Here is a 23,687-nt window from a genome sequence, read left to right as displayed (position 1 = left end):
ACAACTATTAAATGATTGTATTGTACATATTGACATCCCTATATCTTCACGTTGGGAGTTTCGTATCGTGTATCGTGGTGAGCCCATAAAAGTTCACTTTCCCCAGTTTTCTACCAAACTTTAGAGCTTGATCGATATGTCTTTTAGTTTATTTATTACACACACACACACAAACACACACACACACACACACACACACAGACACACACACACACACACACACACACACACACACACACACACACACACACACACACACACACACACACACACACACACACACACACACACACACACACACACACACACACACACACACACACACACACATCCCCTTCACACCATAGAAAGAGCTGATGAGTCTGCCCGGCCAAGAGTGAGTATGTGTGTGATTAAAGGCTGGAGAATAAAATGCGTCTCTTCCAATAACATACCTCTTGCATGTATCGAAAGACATGTCAATTTCAGTTACACCCCACGCCACAGTTGGAAGAGAGTGAATTTCTCCTCTACTAAAAGACATTGCCATCCCAGTCACTCCCCACCTGAGTGACAAATGCATTAAACATGCAAAAAACAGCGGGGGGACACCAGGGATGGAGCGTTCAAAGACTGAAAAACAATACATTCAAAAAACAGAAAAGCGTTGTTCACTACTGTGGGAGCAACACAATGCAGATGCCGATCCATGAAAACAATCAGCATACAGTCGGGATTGGAGTGTCTTCAGGAATGCAGACAGAGAACGGTCACACATAAACAGAGAGATGATTGCCCGGATTGGCTTTCTACACACCATTCAGACTTGCTTACATACGTGGGTAAAACTTGCTTGTATGCTTACATGTGTGATGCCAATGTACTTTTCATTTAAGTCTGCAATGATTATTGTAATACATTGACTAAGGTGATTATGAAAATTGCCATTGTCTTACCACAGGTGCTGCCACTCCTAGGCAACGCTCGTCCCTTAAACCAGTCGTTCTCAAACCTCTCCTCTGGGACCGCCAGACATTTCACAATTTTGTCGTAGCCCAGAACGAACTCACCTGATTCAGCTAGTCAAGGGCTTGATGATTGTGGTCTGATGGTGTGGGAGTGCTTTGCTTATGACATTGTCTGTGATTTATTTAGTTCAAGGCACACTTAACCAGCATGGCTACCACAGCATTCTGCAGCGATACGCCATCACATCTGGTTTGCGCTTAGTGGGACTATCATGTGTTTTTCAAATGACATTGACCCAACACACCTCCAGGCTGTGTAAGGGCTATTTGACCAAGAAGGAGAGTGATAGAGTGCTGCATCAGATGACCTGGCCTCCACAATCACCTGCCCTCAACCCAATTGAGATGGTTTGGGATGAGTTGGACCGTAAACTGAAGGAATGCAGCCAACAAGTGCTCAGCATATGTGGGAACTCCTTCAAGACTGTTGTAAAATCATTCCAGGTGAAGCTGGGGGAGAGAATCCCAATTGTGTACAAAGATGTAATCAAGGCAAAGGGTGGCTACTTTGAAGAATCCAAAATATATTTTGATTTGTTTAACGCTTTGTTGGTTATTACATGATTCCATATGTGTTATTTCATAGTTTTTATGTCTTCACTATTATTCTACTACTGTATGTATGAGTAGGTGTGTCCAAGCTCTTGACTGGTACTGTATATATATCTTTCTGCAGGAAGACTTTATTTTTTGATTGTTCGAAGAAATAATCTACAGAATAGTATGCTATGCTGCAGCCATGTTAATTAGTTTCTCATTGGCAAATGTTTCTGAATGTGCTCAACTGTACATAGAGTACTCCATTTAAGTTGCCTAAACATGTCTTGCCTAATCAAGTGCTAATCAACCTAGTTATTAAGGATTATCCCCTTTTTTCAATTTTCATCTAAAATGTCAGACCCAAATCTAACTGCCTGTAGCTCAGGCCCTGAAGCAAGGATATGCATATTCTTGGTGTCACGTTCCTGACCTGTTTTCCTTTGTCATGTATTTGTTTTAGTTGGTCAGGGCGTGAGTTGGGTGGGTTGGTCTAGGTTTGATTTTCTATGTTGGGATTTTGTGTTCGGCCTGGTATGATTCTCAATCAGAGACAGCTGTGAATCGTTGTCCCTGATTGAGAGTCATACTAAGGCAGCCAGGGTTTCACTTGTGTTTTTGTGGGTGTTTGTCTCCTGTGTCTGTGTTTGTTGCGCCACACGGGACTGTCTCGGTTTGTTTGTTCGTTCGTTTGTTTTGTGTAGTCTGTTTTTCCTGTTCGTGCGTTCAGGTCAGTCTACATTTGTTTTGTTATTTTGTTTAGTATCAAGTATAGTTCGTTTTTTGTCTTGTTTAAATAAATCATGTCAAGTTACCACGCTGCGTTTTGGTCGAATCCCTGCTCCTCCTCTTCGGATGAAGAGGAGGAGGAAATCCGTTACACTTGGTACCATTTGAAAGGAAACACTTTGACGATAATGGAAATGTGAAAGGAATGTAGTAGAATATTACACAATAGATCTGGTAAAGATAATACAAAGAAAAAACCAACTGTTCTTTTGTATTTTTTTGTACCATCATCTTTGAAATTCAGGAGAAAGGCCATAATGTATTATTCCAGCCCAGGTGCAATTAGATTTTGGCCACTAGATGGCATCAGTGTATGTGCAGAGTTTTAGACTGATCGAATGAACCATTGCATTTCTGTTCAAAATGTTGTAGCAAGACTGCCCAAATGTGCCTAATTTGTTTATTAACCTGTTTGGGCTGCAAGCCCGACACCGCCCACACTATGACAACATCCAGCTCAAAGTGCAGGGCGCGACATTCAAAAGCTAGTTTTTAAAAATATTTAACTTTCACACATTAACAAGTCCAAGACACCAAATGAAAGATAAACTTCTTGTGAATCAAACCAACATGTCCGATTTTTAAAATGTTTTACAGGGAAGACAAAATATGTAAATCTATTAGCTAACCACGTTAGCAAATGACACGACTTTTCTAACTCCATCAGTTTCTTACTCCATCAGGTGCTATCACAAATTCGACCAAATAAAGATATAAATAGCCACTAACCAAGAAACAAATTCATCAGATGACAGTCTGACAACATATTTATTGTATAGCATATTTTTTTTCGAAAAATGTGCATATTTCAGGTATAAATCATATTTTACATTTCAGCTACAAATCAGAAAGTGCACCGAAAGCAGCCATAATATTTACAGACACCAACAGACACCAATGTCAAATAGCTTATTACTCATCATAAAACATTTCCGAAAAATATATAGTTTGCAGCAATTGAAAGATAGGCAACTTGTGATTCCAAACAATATTTCCGATTTATTAAATGTTTTACAGCGAAAACAAAATGTATCGCTATATTAGCGTAGCCACAATAGAGAGACACATTTGGGCGCCCACGACCCGTTCACATGCACGACAGATATATGAAATAACATCATAAAATGAGTCTTACTTTGGCTGATCTTTCATCAGAATGTTGAAACAGGCGTCCTCTGTCCAGATGAGTCGTTGTTTCGTTTCAGAATGAGAAATATCCCTGTTAATTTACCATTTCCAGTAGCCGTGGCCCAACGTAAACACAGTCATACGACGGAACACGGCAAAACTCCCGAATAAAGTTTCAATAATCTGATTAAACTATATTGAAAAAACATACATTACGATGATATGGTCACATATATCCAAAAAAATTCGAGCCGGAGACGTTAGCCGTTCGTTAGGAAGGCAAAACAGAAGTCCATCCCACTTCCTTCAGAATACCGGAAGTTGGCGCTCAGGTCAAAGAAATAGTTTTTTTTCCACCACAGACCAAGAGGAGCAAAAAAATTTCTTCTCTGACATCCTCTTTACACCAATAGGAAGGCGTATAGACTGTCAGCAGACTCGTAGGTGTTAAGACCATGTATAGGCATCAGATTGAAAAGAGCATAGATTTCTGACATTTCACTTCCTGGTCAGGAAAAGTGCTGCAGAAGGACTTGTGTTTCACTCAGAGAAATAATTCCAACTGTTTTAGAAACTAGAAAGTGTTTTCTATCCAAAAAGAATAATAATATTCATATTGTAGAAGCAAGATTTGAGTAGGAGGCCGTTTGAAATGGGCACGATTTCACTGGCTACTCAACACTTTGCCTTGCAGCCATAAGAAGTTAATAACTTGTCATGATCAAAATTGTGCACTCTCCTCAAACAATAGCATGGTATTATTTCACTGTAATAGATACTGTAAATTGGGAAGTGCAGTTAGATGAACAAGAATTGAAGCTTTCTGCCGATATCAGATATGGGACATTTTCTTGTTACTTACAACCTCATGCTAATCGCATTAGCCTACGTAGGCTCAACCGTACTGTGGAAGGAACACTGATCCCGAAGAAGTTTTAAGAAGCGCAATCCATTATATCTTACTACAGTCACTTGGTCTCAAGTATAAGCAAGTCAAGATGTTTGGATAGCCACCTTATCTGCACATCAATAACAAACCATTCTCTGGCCCTGTAAATAAAATCAATATCTGAAACTGGCATCCTTGACAAGTATGTTGTGCACCCCTGGGGTAGGTGCAACAATCTTTATAGTACAGTATGTACTGACTGAAAGTCCTCAGATAAGAATGCTCTCTGTGACATTTATATTCAAGCAGCCAATAATAGTTTATCCGAAAAAGTTAAATCTAGTTGATAAATATATTGTAATGTAGTTGGTAACCGCCAGTAACCATTTCAGTGAAAAAAACTCAATTTTGAGTCTACACCATCAGGCTATTGAGAATAAATGCTAATAGTTCCTACAGAGCCCCTGGCTTCTTCCTGGCCATTTACCGCCTCCCATGCCTGTTCGCTAAACACTCCCAATTAGTACGCTTGCAGGGGAGTCTTCGCATTACTCTGAGTAAAGTTCTGCCCATTTCTATTTCTCTTTGTCTTTTTCCTCCGTCTTTTTAGAATCTGACCTTGTTACCTATTGGTCTATAATGGCTATGTTTGGGAGGCCCCTGGTTTTACACAGTCTCTATGGAGAGCATCATTACCTCATAGTGGAATGATAATTAACTCCCTGCCTTAATTAGTATTCAGCCCGCACAGTGATAACGAGGAACCAATTACAGAAAAATATATGATCAATTATTTATACTCTTTTAATTACAGTGTATTTTACCCAGTTAAAGCAGCAGCAGCTCAATTAATGTCCTTCAGCTATCTTTATATGAAATTACTGTGGAACGGAGGAGTTTACCCAAAGCCCATAGAGAAGCATTGGGTAGACAAACACCACACAGACAGACAGACACAGACAGACAGACAGACAGACAGACAGACAGACAGACAGACAGACAGACAGACAGACAGACAGACAGACAGACAGACAGACCACACACACACACACACACACACACACACACACACACACACACACACACACACACACACACACACACACACACACACACACACACACACACACACACACACACACACACACACACACACACACACACACACAAACAGGACTGGCAGTGTCTGTCAGTCAGATGCCCAGAGCTGCCGTGTACTGGGTGTCACCCACACAACCGAGCCGTCTGTCGAGGCCACCTGCCTCATTATGGGAAATGTATGCATCTGGGGCAGCTCTCTGGCTCATACATCGCACGGGCAGAGAAATGGTACATTGGCAACTAATGTCAGCTAGCGATATGCATACTACTGATACAATACAATAGCAGGATAATGGTACATTGGCAACTGTTACTGTATTATGCTATGAACATCGACAGATAAAATATCAGAACATCCAATGGCTTTCACAGATGACTGACGCACTACAAGAGCAAGGAGATGGCATATTGGTAACTGTAATGTTTACTAGCTTAGCTATACACATGCATATTAAGTTAAAAGGATTGGGAAATAATGGGAATATTCAATTGCAATAACAGGTATGAAGTTAAGGCCAAATGACCAGATTAGATGAAAGGGAGGACTGTGCCTATACACACTGAATCATCAGTGTGTGCCAGACTCTGATGTGTCTCTGAATGGATATCATGTTTATATATCTGACAGAGCTGGCAGAAGGGGGGGTGTTGCCATATTCATAAAGAACAACTTGAATGTTGCTGTGTGTATTACCACATCTGTCCCCAAGCAATTTGAATGTCTAGTCATAAATGTGGGCCTTCGTAATAATGCCCAACTAACGTCAGTGGGAGTTTATCGCCCTCGCTCGGCCTCCTTATGTGCTCTTAGCAAATTGTCTGACCTGCTGTCTAACCATGCTAAATACAAATGATTAATAGTGGGCGATCTTAATCTGGATTGGTTGATGCCAGTATCTGATAGGCTGAAAGATATTTGTACAGAGCTAAATCCAACTCAGCTGATAACTAAACCAACTCGCCTCAACTTTAAACACCCTGAAAAATATACTCTTGGATATTATTCTAACAAATGCCCCTAACAAATTTAAAGCCTATGGGATATTTGCTAATGACTTCAGTGACCATTGTCCCATTGCCTGCATAAGAGATGTTAAATTACCTAAATCTGACTCATGCATTATTAGGGCTGTGGCGGTCACGTAATTTACCATTAATTAACATAAACACATTGAGCATTTCCTGGCTTCCACACATAGCCTACTGATACTGATCTTTGGAACATCTACATTTAAAAAAGTCTAATAAATCCATGTAATATATAGCCTACACCTTCACAATAAATGCATCTTTTTTTTAGACAGGTCCGAAGAAGCATGATGTGAAGAAAATGTAATACAGTGACACCAGCCTACCAGACGAGCTAAATTACTTCTATGCTCGCTTTGAGGCAAGTAACACTGAAACATGCATGAGAACATCAGTTCGCCGCAGCCAATGTGAGTAAGACCTTTAAACCGATCAACATTCAGACGAATTACCAGGACATGTACTCCGAGCATGAGCTGACCAACTGGCAAGTGTCTTCACTGACATTTTCAACCTCTCCCTGTCCGAGTCTGTAATACCAACATGTTTCAAGCAGACCACCATAGTCCCTGTGCCCAAGAACACTAAGGTAACCTGCCTAAATGACTACTGACCCATAGCACTCACGTCTGTAGCCATGAAGTGCTTTGAAAGGCTGGTCATGGCTCACATCAACACCATTATCACAGAAACCCTAGACCCACTCCAATTTGCATACTGCCCCAACAAATCCACAGATGATGCTATCTCTATTGCACTCCACGCTGCCCTTTCCCACCTGGACAAAATGAACACTACCTATGTGAGAATGCTATTTATTGACTACAGCTCAGCATTCAACACCATAGTGCCCTCAAAGCTCATCACTAAGCTAAGGACCCTGGGATTTTTATTTTATTTTTATTTCACCTTTATTTAACCAGGTAAGCTAGTTGAGAACAAGTTCTCATTTACAACTTGGACCTGGCCAAGATAAAGCAAAGCAGTGTGACACAAACAACAACACAGATTACACATGGAATAAACAAACGTACAGTCAATAACACAATAGAAAAAAATGAAAGTCTATATACAATGTGTGCAAATGGCGTGAGGAGTTAGGCAATAAATAGGCCATAGTAGCGAAGTAATTACAATTTAGAAGATTAACATGATGATGTGCAAGTAGAGATACTGGTGTGCAAAAGAGCAGAAAAGTAAATAAAAACAATATTGGGATGAGGTAGGTAGATTGGGTGGGCTGTTTGCTGATGGACTATGTACAGCTTCAGCGATCAGTTAGCTGCTCAGATAGCTGATGTTTAAAGTTAGTGAGGGAAATATAAGTCTCCAGCTTCAGCGATTTTTGCAATTCGTTCCAGTCACTGGCAGCAGAGAACTGGAAGGAAAGGCAGCCAAAGGAGGTGTTGGCTTTGGGGATGACCAGTGAGATATACCTGCTGGAGCGCGTGCTACGGGTGGGTGTTGTTATCGTTACCAGTGAGCTGAGATGGCAGAACTTTAGCTAGCATAGACTTATAGATGACCTGGAGCCAGTGGGTCTGGCGACGAATATGTAGCGAGGGCCAGCCGACTAGAGCATACAGGTTGCAGTGGTGGGTAGTATAAGGGGCTTTGGTAACAAAACGGATGGCACTGTGATAGACTGCATCCAGTTTGCTGGGTAGAGTATTGGAAGCTATTTTGTAGATGACATCGCCGAAGTCGAGGATCGGTAGGATAGTCAGTTTTACTAGGGTAAGTTTTGCGGCGTGAGTGAAGGAGACTTTGTTGCAAAATAGAAGGCCAATTCTAGATTTGATTTTGGATTGGATATGTTTAATATGAGTCTGGAAGGAGAGTTTACAGTCTAGCCAGACACCTAGGTATTTGTAGTTGTCCACATATTCTAGGTCAGAACCGTCCAGGATGGGCGAGCAGGTGCGGGCAGCGAACGGTTGAAAAGCATGCATTTGGTTTTACTAGAGTTTAAGAGCAGTTGGAGGCCACGGAAGGAGTGTTGTATGGCATCGAAGCTCATTTGGATGAAACAGCTCCCTCTGCAACTGGATCCTGGACAACCCCCAGGTGGTAAGGGTAGGTAACAACACATCTGCCACACTGATCCTTAACACAGGGGCCTTTCAGGGGTGCGTGCTCAGTGCCCTCCTGTACTCCCTGTTCACTCATGACTGCATGGCCAGGAAACACCATCATTAAGTTTCACCAACAACGATGAGACAGCCTATAGGGAGGAGGTCAGAGACCTGACCGTGTGGTGCAAGGACAACGACCTCCCCCTCAACGTGATCAAGACAATGGAGATGATTGTGCACTATAGGAAAAGGAGGACCGAGCACTCCCCCATTCTCATCGACGGGGCTGTAGTGGAGCAGGTTGAGAGCTTTAAGTTTCTTGGCGTCAACATCACCATTAAACTAACATGGTCCAAGCGCATCAAGACAGTCGTGTGAAGAGGGCATGACAAAACCTATTCCCCCTCAGGAGACTTGATTTGGCATGGGTCCTCAGATCCTCAAAAGTTTCTACAGCTGCACCATCGAGAGCATCCTGATGGGTTGAATCACTGCCTGGTATGGCAACTGCTCGGCTTCCGACCGCAAGGCACTACAGAGGGTAGTGCGTACGGCCCAGTACATCCCTGGGGCCAAGCTTCCTGCCATCCAGGACCTCTATACCAGGCGATGTCAGAGGAAGGCCCTAAAAATTGTCAAAGACTCCAGCCACCCTAGTCATAGACTGTTCTCTCTGCTACCGCACGGCAAGCAGTACCGGAGCGCCAAGTCTAGGTCCAAGAGGCTTCTAAACAGCTTCTATCCCCAAGCCATAAGACTCCTGAACATCTAATCAAATTGCTAACCAGACAATTTGCATTGTCCCCCCCCCCCCTCTTTTACACCGCTGATACTCTCTGATGTTATTATCTGTGGATTGTCACTTTAATAACTCTACCTACATGTACATATTACCTCAACTAACCGGTGCCCCCGCACATGTTTAGGTATTTCTACACCTGTTGTATTCGGCGCATGTAACAAATTAAATTAAATGTGATTAATATATGATTCACATGTGATACACTAATATTGCCACCCATCAGACTATTCCTGATTTAATCTTGTCTATACATATACTAAATAATATATGTGTGAAATTTATTTTTATTTAGAATGGACCATTATCATGCACTTGTATCGAAACATGGGCAGCGGGTTTCAGATATTATTCATCCTAATCAGACAGGTTTTTTACATGGACGATACATTGGAGATAATATAAGGCAAGTACTGGAAACAATAGAACACTATGAAATATCGGGGACACCAGGCCTGGTTTTCATAGCTGATTTTGAAAAGGCTTTTGATAAAGTGTGACTGGAGTTTATATATACATGCCTAGAATATTTCAATTTTGGGGAATCTCTTATAAAATGGGTTAAAATTATGTATAGTAACCCTAGGTGTAAAATAGTAAATAATGGATACATCTCAGAAAGTTTTAAACTATCTAGAGGAGTAAAACAAGGTTGTCCACTATCGGCATATCTATGTATTATTGCCATCGAAATGTTAGCTGTTAAAATTAGATCAAACATTAATATTAAGGGATTAGAAATCCGTGTCTTAAAAACTAAGGTGTCATGGCACGCTGATGATTCATGTTTTCTTTTAAAACCACAATTAGAGTCTCTCCACGGCCTCTTAGAGGATCTAGATACCTTTGCTATCCTCTCTGGATTAAAACCAAATTATGATAAATGTACCATATTACGTATTGGATCACTAAAAAATGCACATTTTACATTGCCATGTAGTTTACCAATTAAATGGTCTGACGGAGATGTGGACATACTCGGTATTCAAATCCCAAAAGAAAGAAATTATCTCACTCCAATAAATTTTTATAGAAAGTTAGCAAAAATAGATACGATCTTGCTACCATGGAAAGGAAAATACCTGTCTATTTGTGGAAAAATCACCCTGATTAACTCTTTAGTCATATCACAGTTTACCTATTTGCTTATGGTTTTGCCTACACCTAGTGACCTGCTTTTTAAATTATATGAACAAAAAATATTAAATTTTATTTGGAACGGCAAGCCAGATAAAATTAAAAGGGCCTATTTATATAACGAATATGAATTCGGAGGGCAGAAATTATTAAATATTAAAGCATTAGACCTCTCACTAAAGGCATCAGTCATACAAAAGTTATACTTAAATCCAAACTGGTTCTCTAGTAAATTGGTACGAATGTCTCATCCTATGTTCAAGAAGGGCCTTTTTCCCTTTATTCAGATTACACCTGCTCACTTTCGGTTGTTTGAAAAGGAAGTAATCTCCAAAATATCTTTATTTTTTTACCTGTTTGGGCTGCAGGGGCAGTATTGAGTAGCCAGATAAAAGGTGCCCATTTCAAACGGCCTCGTACTCAATTCTTGCTCGTACAATATGCATATTATTATTACTATTGGATAGAAAACACTCTCTAGTTTCTAAAACCGTTTGAATTATATCTGTGAGTCAAACAGAACTCATTTGGCACAAACTTCCTGACCAGGAAGTGGAAAGTCTGAAATCGAGGCTCTGTTCTACTTCCTGCCTATAAATGGGCATGATACGTATGAGTATACATGCACGTCATACACCTTCCCCTGGATGTCAAGAGGCGGTGAGAGAAGAAATTTAGTGTTTATCTTGGTCTGAAGTGGAATACAAGCTCTTTGTATGACGTGTCCCCCATTTCCGGTTTTCTGGAGAGCGCGAGGTGGTACCTGGATTTGCCTTCTGTTTAGCTGCCGTTATAGGCGACTACTATCTCCGGCTTTGATTTTATTTGATACATGTGACCATATCATCGTAAAGTATGTTTTTTCAATATAGTTTAATCAGATTATTGAAATTTTTTCGGGAGTTTTGCCGTGTTCCGTTCTCTGACTTTGTTGACGATGGAGAGATTCGTGCCACTTGGCTAGTGTGCTTGCTAAATCGAGAGGGAAAGTGGCCGTTCTAAATCCAAACAACGATTGTTCCCGACAAAGGACCCCTTGTCCAACATTCTGATGAAAGATCAGCAAAAGTAAGAAACATTTTATGATGCTATTTCATATATCTGTCGTACATGTGAATTAGTCGTCGGCGCCCAACGTTTGGGTACTCTAGCTATACCGAAGCTGGATGTCGTAATGAAGTTATTTTTTAGAATTCTAACACTGCGATTTCATTAAGAACTAATGGATCTATCATTTCCTATACAACATGTATTTTTTAGTTATGTTTATGAATAGCTATTTGGTCAGAATATGTGTGTCAGAAAAAGTGTCAGAAAAATATCCGGACGTTGTGGGAAATAGTAGCTACGTTAGCACAATGTGTAACCACTGATTTCAGCTCTAAATATGCACATTTTCGAACAAAACATAAGTGTATGTATAACCTGATGTTATAGGACTGTCATCTGATGAAGAATATCAAGGTTAGTCAAAAATTATATATCTTTTACTGGTTTGTCACGATCGCTAACTTTTACTGCTGGGGAAGGGCTTGTGTTTCTGGCTATTGTGGTAAGCTAATATAACGCTATATTGTGTTTTCACTGTAAAACACTTAAGAAATCGGAAATATTGGCTGGAATCACAAGATGCCTGTCTTTCATTTGCTGTACACTATGTATTTTTCAGAAATGTTTTATGATGAGTAATTAGGTATTTGACGTTGGTGTCTGTAATTATTCTGGCTGCTTTCGGTGCAATTTCTGATTGTAGCTGCAATGTAAACTATGATTTATACCTGAAATATGCACATTTTTCGAACAAAACATAGATTTATTGAATAACATGTTATAAGACTGTCATCTGATGAAGTTGTTTGTTGGTTAGTTTGGTTGGTTCTTGGTTAGTTAGGTTGGCTTTGTGCATGCTACCTGTGCTGTGAAAAATGTCTGTCCTTTTTTGTATTTGGTGGTGAGCTAACATAAATATACGTGGTGTTTTCGCTGTAAAACATTTTAAAAATCGGACATGTTGGTTGGATTCACAAGATGTGTACCTTTCATATGCTGTATTGGACTTGTTAATGTGTGAAAGTTAAATATTAAAAAAAAATATCTTTTGAATTTCGCGCCCTGCACTTGAGCTGGCTGTTGTCATAAGTGTACCGACGCCGGGCTGCAGCTAAACAAGCATTAGAAAGTTGGTTGCAATTTCAGTTTAATCCACCTGAAAGGACGGAACAAATAGTACAACAAATATTGTGGTTAAATTCAAATATAGTAATTGATTAAAAAAACTGTATTTATCGAAGAAATGTTTAAAAAAGGTATAATTTTTGTGAATGATATCATAAATAGGACTGGTGGAGTTATGTCACACATGCAGCTAACACAGACATATGGAAATGTCTGCTCTACCCAAAATTACAACCAATTAATTGCAGCATTACCACAAAAATGGAAGAGGCAAGTAGAAGGGGAAAAAAGTAAGGAACTTGTATGTCGGCCCTATATTAAAGAACATAAATGGTTAAAGAAAAGTGTGATAAATAAAAACATATACCAATTTCATTTAAGGACCAAAAAACTGACAGCTGTGCCATATAAATTGCAAAATAGTTGGGAAGAGATTTTCGATGTACCCATTCCATGGCACATGGTTTATGAATTGATACGCAAAACAACGCCGGATTCAAAACTTCGAATTTTTCAATTTAAATTACTGTACAAAATTCTTGCAACTAATAGAATGTTATATATATGGGGGATACAATCTTCCCAGCTCTGCAGATTCTGCTGTGAGGAGGCAGAGTCATTAGATCATTTATTTTGGTATTGTCCATATGTAGCTCGTTTTTGGTCACAGGTCCAGGAATGGCTGAAGAATTGCAACATTTGCCTAGAACTAATGCTACAGATAGCAATACTGGGGGATTTGAAAAGCCTTACTCAATCAATCAATAATATAATAATTATTTTAGCAAAAATGTTTATTTTTAGTTTACAATCTGTAGAAGCTATGAGAATAGGAAGGTTCAAATCTTCAGTGAAGCATCACAGCACAGTCGAAAAATATATGGCAAATAAAAATCCGAAATGGATGATGTTGGAAGATAGATGGGAAGGGTTGAGTGGAGCAGAAGGGTGGGACTAATAACAAGATAAACAATGTAGGGCATAAGGGATCTGTGAAATGTGTATAGGTTCGGAGCTTTTGTGAAATAGCACAGTTACAAGTGGAAATCAAACTGGATGGACAACAGAAATAGAGGAACGACTAAGAACAAACAAGAGAACTATTACAAAGTAGACTGTGTCTGTAAAATGGGTATAAGATGTATAAATTGAAGGTAAAAGCAGAAGTGTTTATCAGTTTACTCCAATTGGGGGATCGGTGGTAGGGTTTGCGGGGAATAATAATAAAGGTATATTCTTTAAAAAAGTATGTGTGTCTATATAGGTATGTGTATGTATATATGTGTATATGTATGCATACGTGTATGGATATATATATTTACCCCGCATCGGCCAGGAGAGAGTGGGCATCGAGCCAGGACGGAGGGTGCCAGCCCTGCTCTCCAGGCCTCCAGTGCGTCTCCTCGGCCCGGGTTATCCTGCACAGCCTAGTGCGTCCTGTGCCTGCGTCCCGCACGTGCAGGGCCAAAGTCACCATACAGCCAGGAAGGGTTGTGCAGGCTCTTTGCTCGAGACCTCCAGTGCGCCTCCACGGCCCAGTGTATCCGGTGCCTCGGCCAAGGACAAGGCCTCCTGCATGAAGGCCTCCTGCATGTCTCCCCAGCCTGGTGAGTCCTGTGCCTGTGCTAAGCCCTAACCCTCCTGCATGTCTCCCCAGCCTGGTGAGTCCTGTGCCTGCTCCCAGAGCAAGGCCTCCTGTGTGTCTCTCCACTCCAGTGATGATCCATGGCACGAAGCCTCCAGTAATGATCCATGGCAAGAAGCCTCCAGTGATGATCCATGGCATGAAGCCTCCAGTGATGATCCATGGCACAAAGCCAGTGATGATCCATGGCACAAAGCCTCCAGTGATGATCCATGGCAAGAAGCCTCCAGTGATAATCCATGGCAAGAAGCTTCCAGTGATGATCCATGGCATGAAGCCTCCAGTGATGATCTATGGCAAAAAGCCTCCAGTGATGATCCATGATATGAAGCCTTCAGTGATGATCCATGGCACAAAGCCTCCAGTGATGATCCATGGCACGAAGCCTCCAGTGATGATCCATGGTAAGAAGCCTCCAGTGATGATCCATGGCACGAAGCCTCCAGTGATGACCCATGGCACGAAGCCTCCAGTGATGATCCATGGCACGAAGCCTCCAGTGAGGAGTTATGGCACGAGGCCTCCAGCGACGCCCTTCAGTCCGGAGCCTCCAGCGACGCCCTCTAGTCCGGAGCCTCCAGCGTCACCCTCTAGTCCAGAGCCTCCAGCGTCGCCCTCTAGTCCGGAGCCTCCAGCGTCGCCCTATAGTCCGGAGCCTCCATCGACGCCCTCTAGTCCGGAGCCTCCAGCGACGCTCTCTAGTCCGGAGCAGCCAGAGTCTCCCTCCTATCCGGAGCAGCCAGAGTCGCCCTCCTGTCCGGAGCGGCCAGAGTCGCCCTCCTGTCCGGAGCTGCCAGAGTCGCCCTCATGTCCGGAGCGGCCAGAGTCCCCCTCCTGTCCGGAGCTGCCAGAGTCCCCCTCCTGTCCGGAGCTGCCAGAGTCGCCCTCCTGTCCGGAGCTGCCAGTCGCCCTCCTGTCTGAGGTCCGCTGCTAGGGTCCCCAGTCCGGGGTCGGTGGCGATTGTCCCTGCTCTAGAGGCGCCACCTAAGTGGGCCAAGCCAGAGGTGGACCGGGGTCTACGTCCCGCACCAGAGCAGCCACAGCGGTGAAATGCCCACCCAGACACTCCCCTATAGGTTCAGGTTTTGCGTCCGGAGTCCGCACCTTTGGGGGGGGGGGGGGGTACTGTCACACCCTGGCCTTAGTTCCTTGTTTATGTCTCTATTTTGGTTTGGTCAGAGCGTGAGTTGGGGTGGGCATTCTATGTTTTGTTCTATGTTTTGTATTTGTAGGTGTTTGGCCTTGTGTGGTTCTCAATCAGAGGCAGCTGTCTATCATTGTCTCTGATTGAGAACCATACTTAGGTAGCCTCATTCCCACCTGTGCTTGGTGGGTAGTTGTTTTCTGTTTTGTGTATTGCACCTTGCAGAACTGTTCGTTTGTCGTTTTGTTGTTTTGTTCAAGTGTTCGTATTTATTAAAAGTATTATGAATACTTACCACGCTGCAACTTGGTCCTCTTCTCCTTCTTCAAACAGTCGTGACACAAACTGATATCTTTCTGACAGATAAGATCTAAACCAGGCCAGAACTTGTCCTTGTAGACCAATTTGGGTTTCCAATCTCTCCAAAAGAATGTGGTGATCGATGGTATCAAAAGCAGCACTAAGGTCTAGGTGACAACCAACCAAACTAACCAACAAACAACTTCATCAGATGACAGTCTTATAACATGTTATTCAATAAATCTATGTTTTGTTCGAAAAATGTGCATATTTCAGGTATAAATCATAGTTTACATTGCAGCTACAATCAGAAATTGCACCGAAAGCAGCCAGAATAATTACAGACACCAACGTCAAATACCTAAATACTCATCATAAAACATTTCTGAAAAATACATAGTGTACAGCAAATGAAAGACAAGCATCTTGTGAATCCAGCCAATATTTCCGATTTCTTAAGTGTTTTACAGCGAAAACACAATATAGCGTTATATTAGCTTACCACAATAGCCAGAAACACAAGCCATTTACCCGCAGCAAAAGTTAGCGATCGTAACAAACCAGCAAAAGATATATAATTTTTGACTAACCTTGATAAGCTTCATCAGATGACAGTCCTATAACATCAGGTTATACATACACTTATGTTTTGTTCGAAAATGTGCATATTTAGAGCTGAAATCAGTGGTTATACATTGTGCTAACGTAGCATCTTTTTCCCACAACGTCCGGATATTTTTCTGACACTTTTTCTGACACACATATTCTGACCAAATAACTATTCATAAACATAACTAAAAAATACATGTTGTATAGGAAATGATAGATACACTAGTTCTTAATGCAATCGCCGTGTTAGAATTCTAAAAATAACTTCATTACGACATCCAGCTTAGGTATAGCGAGAGAGTACCCAAAAGCTGGGCGCAAACGACTAGCACAACATGTTCGACAGATATATGAAATAGCATCATAAAATGGGTCCTACTTTTGCTGATCTTTCATCAGAATGTTGTACAAGGGGTCCTTTGTCGGGAACAATCGTTGTTTGGATTTAGAACGGCCTTTTTCCCTCTCGATTTAGCAAGCACACTTGCCAAGTGGCGCGAATCTCTCCATCGTCGACAAACAAAGAGAACGGAACACGGCAAAACTCCTGAAAAAATTTCAATAATCTGATTAAACTATATTGAAAAAACATACTATACGATGATATTGTCACATGTATCAAATAAAATCAAAGCCGGAGATATTAGTCGTCCATAACGACAGCTTATCAGAAGGCAAATCCAGGTCCCTTGACGCGCTCTCCAGAAAACAGGAAACTGGTGACACGTCATACAAAGAGCATTTATTCGAGCCCAGATCAAGTTACACACTCCATTTCTTGTCTCACTGCTTGTCGACATCTAGTGGAAGACGTATGAAGTGCATCTAAACGAATAAATATCAAGGACTTTAATAGGCAGGCCCTAGAAGAGAGCATCGATTTCAGATTTTCCACTTCCTGTCAGGAAGTTTGCTGCAAAAGGAGTTCTGTTTTACTCACAGATATAATTCAAATGGTTTTAGAAACTAGAGAGTGTTTTCTATCCAATAGTAATAATAATATGCATATTGTACGAGCAAGAATTGAGTACGAGGCCGTTTGAAATGGGCACCTTTTATCCGGCTACTCAATACTGCCCCTGCAGCCCAAACAGGTTAAAGGTAATTTACCAACTTCACAGTCTCAGTGCTATGATGGGGTCTAAAACCAGACTGAAGCATTTCGAATACATTGTTTGTCTTCAGGAAGGCAGTGAGTTGCTGCGCAACAGCTTTTTTAATTTTTTTTGAGAGGAATGGAAGATTCGATATAGGCTGATCGTTTTTAATATTTTCTGGGTCAAGGTTTGGCTTTTTCAAAAGAGGCTTTATTACTGCCACTTTTAGTGAGGTTGGTACACATCCGGTGGATAGAGAGCCGTTTATTATGTTCAACATAGGAGGGCCAAGCACAGGAAGCAGCTCTTTCAGTAGTTTAGTTGGAATAGGGTCCAGTATGCAGCTTGAAGGTTTAGAGGCCATGATTATTTTCATCCTTGTGTCAAGAGATATAGTACTAAAACACTTGAGTGTCTCCCTTGATCCTAGGTCCTGGCAGAGTTGTGCACACTCAGGACAACTGAGCTTTGGAGGAATACGCAGATTTAAAGAGGAGTCCGTAATTTGCTTTCTAATGATCATGATCTTTTCCTCAAAGAAGTTCATGAATTTATTACTGCTGAAGGGAAATCCATCCTCTCTTGTGGAATGCTGCTTTTTAGTTAGCTTTGCGACAGTATCAATTTTTTTTCTTCGGATTGTTCTTATTTTCCTCAATTAAGTTGGAATAATAGGATGATCGAGCAGCAGTGAGGGCTCTTTGATACTGCACGGTACTGTCTTTCCAAGCTAGTCGGAAGACTTCCAGTTTGGTGTGGCGCCATTTCCGTTCCAATGTTCTGGAAGCTTGCTTCTGAGCGCGGGTATTTTCTGTATACCAGGAAGCTAGTTTCTTATGACAAATGTTTTTAGTTTTTAGGGGTGCAACTGTATCTAGGGTATTGCGCAAGGCTAAATTGAGTTCATCAGTTAGGTAGTTCACTGATTTTTGTCCTCTGATGTCTTTGGGTAGGCAGAGGGAGTCTGGAAGGGCATCAAGGAATCTTTGGGTTGTCTGAGAATTTATAAAATTACTTTTGATGCTCCTTGGTTGGGGTCTGAGCAGATTATTTGTTGCGATTGCAAACGTAATAAAATGGTGGTCCTTTAGTCCAGGATTATGAGGAAAAACATTAAGATCCACAACATTTATTCCATGGGACAAAACTAGGGCCAGAGTATGACTGTGGCAGTGAGTAGGTCCGGAGACATGTTGGACAAAACCCACTGAGTCGATGATGGCTCCGAAAGCCTTTTGGAGTGGGTCTGTGGACTTTTCCATGTGAATATTAAAGTCACCAAAAATGTGGATATTATCTGCTATGACTACAAGGTCTGATAGGAATTCAGGGAAATCAGTGAGGAACGCTGTATATGGCCCAGGAGGCATGTAAACAGTAGCTATAAAAAGTGATTGAGTAGGCTGCATAGATTTCATGACTAGAAGCTCAAAAGACAAAAACGTCTTTTTTTTTCGTAAATTGAAATTTGCTATCGTAAATGTTAGCAACACCTCTGCATTTGCGGGATGCGCGGGGGATATGGTCACTAGTGTAACCAGGAGGGGATGCCTCATTTAACACAGTAAAATTAGCAGGCTTAAGCCATGTTTCAGTCAGGCCAATCACATCAAGATTATGATCAGTGATTAGTTCATTGACTATAACTGCCTTGGAAGTGAGGGATCTAACATTAAGTAGCCATATTTTGAGATGTGAGGTATCACGATCTCTTTCAATAATGGCAGGATTGGAGGAGGTCTTTATTCTAGTGAGATTGCTAAGGCGAACACCGCCATGTTTAATTTTGCCCAACCTAGGTCGAGGCACAGACACGGTCTCAATGGGGATAGCTGAGCTGACTACAGTGACTGTGCTAGTGACAGACTCCACTATGCTGGCAGGCTGGCTAACAGCCTGCTGCCTGGCCTGCACCCTATTTCATTGTGGCGCTAGGGGAGTTAGAGCCCTGTCTATGTTCGTAGATAAGATGAGAGCATCCCTCCAGCTAGGATGGAGTCCGTCACTCCTCAACAGGCCAGGCTTGGTCCTGTTTGTGGGTGAGTCCCAGAAATAGGGCCAATTATCTACTAATTCTCTTTTTTGGGAAAACTGTTTTCAACCAGCGATTGAGTTGTGAGACTGCTGTAGAGCTCATCACTCCCCCTAACTGGGAGGGGCCAGAGACAATTACTCGATGCCGACACATCTTTCTAGCTGATTTACACGCTGAAGCTATGTTGCGCTTGGTGACCTCTGACTGTTTCATCCTAACATCGTTGGTGCCGACGTGGATAAAAATATCCCTATACTCTCTACACTTGACAGTTTTAGCTTTAGCCAGCACCATCTTCAGATTAGCCTTAACGTCAGTAGCCCTGCCCCCTGGTAAACAGTGTATGATCGCTGGATGATTCGTTTTAAGTCTAATACTGCGGGTAATGGAGTCGCCAATGACTATAGTTTTCAATTTGTCAGAGCTAATGGTGGGAGGCTTCAGCATCTCAGACCCCGTAACGGGAGGAGTAAAGCCCAGAGAAGGCTCGGCCTCTGACTCCTTCTCGCTGCTTAATGGGGAGAACCGGTTGAAAGTTTCTGTCGGCTGAATGAGCGACACAGGTTGAGCATTCTTTCCGCATTTCCCTTCAGAAGCCATGAGAAAGTTGTCCAGCTGTGCGGACCGTGCGAGGGGATTTATACTTCTATCTGTACTTACTGGTGGCACAGACGCTGTTTCATCCTTTCCTACACTGAAACTACCCTTGCCTAACGATTGCGTCTGAAGCTGGGCTGGTAGCCCAGCTATCCTCGCCATAAGGCGATTGTCCTCCTGTATATTATGAGTACAGCGACTGCAATTAGAAGGCATCATGTGAATGTTACTACTTAGCTTCGGCTGTTGGAGGTCCTGACAAATCATGTCCAGATAAAGCGTCCGGAGTGAAAAAGTTGAATGAAAAAAAGTTGAGTGAGGGAAAAACTAAAAATATAAACGGTAATTAAAAAGTAAAAACCGTAAAGTTGTCAGGTAGCAAAGTAAGGTTAGCAATAAAATGCACAGCAGCACGTAAACAAGTCTGTAAGGTGTGACCGGAAATAGTTGCACCAACCCACATCTTTATGCCAGCTAGGTAGGCTATACTCCTGTTGTAAATATAAGCAATGTGTGTAATATTAGGGGGGGAAAAATATATATATAGTAGGCCTAGCCTATAGAAAGCTGATCCTCCTCTTTTCAGTAGAGGCCTCTGTTTTTTTCCATAATTGCATAGCCTATTGAAATGTTGCGCTACATGAGCTCATGGGCTCTCATGAAGTGTTTGATTGGATTTTCAAATTAATTTGCATTGATGACAGAGTGATTAGAGGGACAATAGAGTGCTGAGTACCAGGCAGTTAGCAAGTTTGGTAGGCTACTAATGACCTTGGAGAAGTCTACTTACCATGACTAAATGGTCACGTGGAATTTGACTGCCGGTGTGGTGGTAATACGGTCGCCACAACAGCCCTACGCATTATTACAAAGAGAAATTATAGGAATTTTAAACTGGGGTTGAGTGACTTGTAGGTTGTGTCAACTATCACTTACTCTGATAAGGCCCTTATTGTTTTATTTCCCTGTTTATAATCCCTTAGAGTTGATGTCCACTCCCCCGCGGGGAAAACAAATTAGCATAACAAAAGCATCCCCATAAAAATATGTAATTTTAAGCTGGAGATATTCGTTTTTTTTGCATTGGATGCGTCTCAATCCACAGCATCTACTGTAAAGTGACAGAGCTAGAGCAGTGTTTGTCAGACCCTGAGACATCTCGACAATTGGTCTTCTCACAAAATCGTCTGTAGTGTCTGAACGGTTTGCCCTACAAACTATTATGAGACGCTCACGAACACGATGGTGTTCTCCGTTTTGCTCCACAACCCCCACAAACGTCTTGGGAATCGTCTGAAGTCGGTATGGCCGATCTGACAACTTCAGTCTGTAGCATCCGAAGAGTTTGGGCTGCACACTGCACACTGACTTTCACAAACATGTACATGGCAGTTGTTTTAATCTAGGATGCTGTCACGCCCTGACCTTAGAGAGCCTTTTATTGTCTCTATTTGGTTTGGTCAGGGTGTGATTTGGGGTGGGCATCCTATGTTTTGTTTTCTATGTTTCTTTATTTCTATGTTTTGGCTGGGTATGGTTCTCAATCAGGGACAGCTGTCTATCATTGTCTCTGATTGGGAACCATACTTAGGTAGCCCTTTTCCCTCCTTTCAGTGTGGGAAGTTAACTTTGTTAGAGGCTTCAGAGCCCTGTTAAGTTTCACGATCGTTTTGTATTGTTTATTATTTTGTTGCCGACATTCAAATAAAAAGGAATATGTACGCTCACCACGCTGCACCTTGGTCTTCTTCCGACGACGGCCGACGGCGTGGCAAAAAGGAGGACTGGACATGGGATGACATCCTGGACGGCAAAGGATCCTGGACGTGGGAGGAGATCGTGGCCGGAAGGGATCGCCTTCCATGGGAACAGGTGGAAGCAGCCAGGAAGGCGGAGGCAGCTGGTAAAGGGGACAATCGTTACGAGGGAACACGGCTGGCAAGGAAGCCCGAGAGGCAGCCCCCCCAAAAAATTGGGGGAGGCACACGGGGAGATTGGCGGAGTTGGGTTATAGACCTGAGCCAACTACCCGTGCTTACCGTGGCGAGCATCGTACTGGTCAGGCACCGTGTTATGCGGTGGAGTGCACGGTGTCTCCAGTGCGCGCTCACAGCCCGGTGCGCTACCTTCCAGCTCCCCGAATTGGCCGGGCTAGAGTGGGCATCCAGCCAGGTCGGAGGGTGCCGGCTCAGCGCATCTGGCCGCCAGTACGTCTCTACGGCCCAGGATATCCGGGCCAAAGTAACCATCCAGCCAGGACGGGTTGTGCAGGTTCTACGCTTAAGACCTCCAGTGCGCCTCCACGGCCCAGTGTATCCTGTGCTCGCTCCCAGAACCAGGCCTCCTGTATGTCTTCCCAGCCTGGTGAGTCCTGTCCCTGCTCCCAGAGCCAGGCCTCCTGTGTGTCCCTCCAGTCCGAATTCTCCAGTAATGATCCATGGCAAGAAGCATCCAGTGATGATTCATGGCACGAAGCTTCCAGTGATGATCCATGGCAAGAAGCCTCCAGTGATGATCCATGACACGAAGCCTCCAGTGATGATCCATGGCACGAAGCCTCCAGCGATGATCCATGGCAAGAAGCCTCCAATGATGATCCATGGCACGAAGCCTCCAGTGAGGAGTCATGGCACGAAGCCTCCAATGACGGCCTCCAGTCCGTAGCCTCCAGCGACGGCCTCCAGTAGGGAGCTTCCAGCGACGTTCTCCAGTCCGGAGCCTCCAGCGACGGCCTCCAGTCCGGAGTCTCCAGCAACGGTCCCCAGTCCGGAGCCTCCAGCGAGGGTGCCAAGTCTGGGGCCCGCAGCGAGGGTGCCCAGTCCGGGGCCCGCAACGAGGGTGCCCAGTCCGGGGCCCGCAACGAGGGTGCCCAGTCCGGGGTCCGCAACGAGGGTGCCCAGTCCGGGGCCCGCAATGAGGGTGCCCAGTCCGGGGCCCGCAACGAGGGTGCCCAGTCTGGGGTCCGCAGCGAGGGTGCCAAGTCTGGGGCCCGCAGCGACGGTGCCCAGTCCGGGGCCAGTGACGAGGGTGCCTAGTCCGGGGCCCGCGACAAGGGTGCCCAGTCCGGGGCCCGCAACGAGGGTGCCCAGTCCGGGGTCCGCAGCGAGGGTGCCAAGTCTGGGGCCCGCAGCGAGGGTGCCCAGTCCGGGGCCAGCGACGAGGGTGCCCAGTCCGGGGCCCGCAACGAGGGTGCCCAGTCCGGGGCCCGCAACGAGGGTGCCCAGTCCGGGGTCCGCAGCGAGGGTGCCAAGTCTGGGGCCCGCAGCGAGGGTGCCCAGTCCGGGGCCAGCGACGAGGGTGCCCAGTCCGGGGCCCGCAACGAGGGTGCCCAGTCCGGGGCCCGCAACGAGGGTGCCCAGTCTGGGGTCCGCAGCGAGGGTGCCAAGTCTGGGGCCCGCAGCGACGGTGCCCAGTCCGGGGCCAGTGACGAGGGTGCCTAGTCCGGGGCCCGCAACGAGGGTGCCCAGTCCGGGGCCCGCAACGAGGGTGCCCAGTCCGGGGTCCGCAGCGAGGGTGCCAAGTCTGGGGCCCGCAGCGAGGGTGCCCAGTCCGGGGCCAGCGACGGTCCCCAGTCCGGAGTCTCCAGCGACGGTC

The sequence above is a fragment of the Salvelinus namaycush genome, chromosome 19 (genome assembly GCF_016432855.1).
Source record: "Salvelinus namaycush isolate Seneca chromosome 19, SaNama_1.0, whole genome shotgun sequence".
Classification (NCBI taxonomy): domain Eukaryota; kingdom Metazoa; phylum Chordata; class Actinopteri; order Salmoniformes; family Salmonidae; genus Salvelinus; species Salvelinus namaycush.
This window is presented reverse-complemented; position numbering follows the sequence as displayed.